The sequence below is a fragment of the Hibiscus syriacus genome, unplaced genomic scaffold, assembly GCF_006381635.1.
Source record: "Hibiscus syriacus cultivar Baekdansim isolate YM2019G1 unplaced genomic scaffold, ASM638163v2 tig00010968_pilon, whole genome shotgun sequence".
Taxonomy (NCBI): Eukaryota; Viridiplantae; Streptophyta; class Magnoliopsida; order Malvales; family Malvaceae; genus Hibiscus; species Hibiscus syriacus.
Window position 1 is genome coordinate 930,097 of NW_024062239.1, and position 3,020 is coordinate 933,116.

Consider the following 3,020-nt stretch of genomic DNA (forward strand, 5'->3'; position numbering starts at 1 on the left):
GTAAATAATTTTTCCTTTCACACCAATTTATAGCCCCTAGTGTGGAATATAATTGTTTTTTATTTTTCACTAAAAACATTACATTATTATTTTAAATAATATAATAATTAAAATCCTAAATTACTATCCTAACCTTAAATCCGGTTCAATTATTTGAACAGAGAATTTTCTATTTTTATATATGTATATGAGATAAGATTTCAAGGTAAGAAATATTTCATTTTGAAAAAGTAAGGTCTGAAGTTGTTTTCTACAACAATATAAGTGGGATTAAATCAAGTAGTTATTTTTAGTTTGTATATCATATTTTATGTAAACCCTAAATTGTAAGCCCTAACAATAAATTTTAAACTTTACAAACTAAAAATTCTAAAAATCATAAAAATTAAAAACTCTAAATCACTAACTAAACCTAAAATTGGAGGTGGCATAAATGGGACAAAGGTGCATTATGCAGAATTCACCTTCCACATGTGTTTGTCAAATTAACAAAAGAATCGTCTTGTAAGACACACTTTATGCGAAAGGATGATATTTTGATGAATAATGTTGAAAGGATGACATTCCGATAAATTATAATTTTATAGTGGTTTTTGAGTAAAATTATCCAATTAATTTTGTAGTCAGAGATAGAGATAACAATTAGATAGAACGAGACGAATTTTTAATCACCCGACCCCGACTCTAGGAATAAGAATCAAGATTCGACTTTGACCTATCTCAAGTATTTTTGATGTTTCACCGGTTCAATTTTTGACTCGAAGTTATATATACATACTCACCTTTAATTCCATCCGATCGAATTAATTAAAAAATTTAGAAATTAAATCTCAAAGATAAACCATGAAATCTAAGAAATAAAATTCAGAAAGTGCAAAAAAAAAAAAAATCTCAAAAGATAAGCCATAAAATCAAAAAAGGAATTTTTTCCCATAGCTGGATGCAAATTAGTCCAACGAATCAGATCAATGTGTTTCTAGAAGGTAGTCCACATGGAAGTTGGCTGGTTCGATGAACCGGAAATTCAAGTGGTGCAATTGGTACTAGGCTCTCAGCAGATGCAACTACAGTACGTTCCCTGGTCGGAGATACACTAGCTCAGTTGGTTCAAAACACTTCATCGGCGACTGCTGGTTTGGTCATTGATTTTACTGCAAGTTGGCCGTTGGCATTGATTATCCTAGTACTACTCCCTCTTGTAGGGGTCAATTGTTATATTCAAATAAAATTATTGAAGGGATTTAGTGCAGATGCAAAGGATGCTCATCAAAACTAAGGACCTCAATTTTACATGAATTACCTGCATAATTTTGAGATAGAAACGATTTTAAGTGTATTATTGATATATCTGTAAACATAAACTGCTGCAGATGATGTATGAAGAGGCAAGCCAAGTCGATAATGATGCAGTTGGTAGTATAAGAACAGTTGCATCCTTTTGTGCAGAGGAAAAGGTGATGCAGCTCTATAAGAAGAAATGCGAAGACCCTACGAAAACCGGGATTAAGCAGGGTTTAATCAGTGGAATAGGATTTGGAGTTTCATTCTTCTTTATGTTTTCTGTTTATGCAGCCAGTTTCTATGCAGGAGCTCAACTTGTTGAGCATGGTTATACAAAATTCAATGATGTTTTCCTAGTGAGTCTAACTTGAAACCCTTTTAAGACCCCACTTTTTATTTCCCTATCAAACCGAGATTGATATCTACTTTGCAGGTTTTCTTTGCTTTGACTATGGCAGCTATAGGAATTTCCCAATCGAACTCCTTTGCTCCTGACTCCAGCAAAGCCAAGATTGCAACCGCTTCCATATTTGCCATTATCGATCGCGAGTCTAAGATAGACCCGAGTGACGAGTACGGGATGACACTAGAAAACGTGAGGGAGATATCGAGTTTCATGTCATGTAAGTTTTAGCTATCCCTCATGGCCAGATATTCAAATTCTCCGAGACTTGAGTGTGTCCATTGAACATAATTCTCTTCAAGTGCTTGCGGTCGTTGTTATTCAACCTAATTATCACAGACCGTTGCTTTGGTGGGAGAAAGCGGGAGCGGGAAATCCACAGTCATCTCCTTATTGCAGAGATTTTACAAACCTGAATCAGGAAGCATCACCCTGGATGGAGTTGAAATCCAAAAGCTCTAATTGGAGTGGCTGAGGCAACAAATGGGACTTGTAAGCCAAGAGCCTGTTTTATTTAACGATACAATCCGTGCCAACATTGCATACGGAAAGGGAGGAAATGCAACCGAGTCAAAGATTTTAGCCGCAGCAGAGTTGGCCAACGGTCAGAAGTTCATCAGTGCACTACACCAGGTAACCATTACAAAATCTTTTCTACATGTTGGCAAATATGAATGATTGGTTACTTTATTTTCTTTGGTCCTTCCAATATTAAGATACCATCGTAGGCGAGCGAAGAATTCAGTTGTCGGGAGGACAGAAGCAACGTGTAGCGATCGCACGGGCCATTGTTAAAAGTCCAAAGATACTGCTACTAGAGGAGGCGACGAGATCACTGGATGCCAAATCTGAGAAGGTGGTCCAGGATGCACTAGATAAGGTGATGGTGAACCGAACAACGGTTGTAGTGGCTCATAGACTATCCACAATCAAGAATGTAGATGTTATAGCGGTGGTAAAAAAAGCGAGTTATTGTAGAGAAAGGAAAGCATGACACCTTGATCAACATCAAAGATGGTTTCTATGCTTCCTTAGTTTCACTTCATATCAATGCTTCCACCGCATAAACTTCTTTAAATTTATTTCATATATATATTGTCATAACCGATTTTCGGTGATACCACGTGTCTCGACTTATTTATGAAAAAATTGATTATTGTAAAAGTAGTGTTTTGGAGTCGCCATCGACCTTTTGGATTAGGTAGGTCGAATACCTAAAAATTACCTTTTAAAAGAGTTTTGTAGACACCTGTTTTTATCTACCAAAAAATATTTATTATTATTATATATATATATATAATTATATTATTATATTATTATTATTAATACTAATTAC

At 35.2% G+C, this 3,020-nt stretch overlaps 1 pseudogene; it reads left to right on the forward strand.

The window, feature by feature from the left end:
* The first annotated feature begins 433 nt into the window (after window positions 1-433).
* LOC120204484 lies at window positions 434-2,774 on the forward strand (annotated as a pseudogene).
* The last annotated feature ends 246 nt before the right edge of the window (window positions 2,775-3,020 follow it).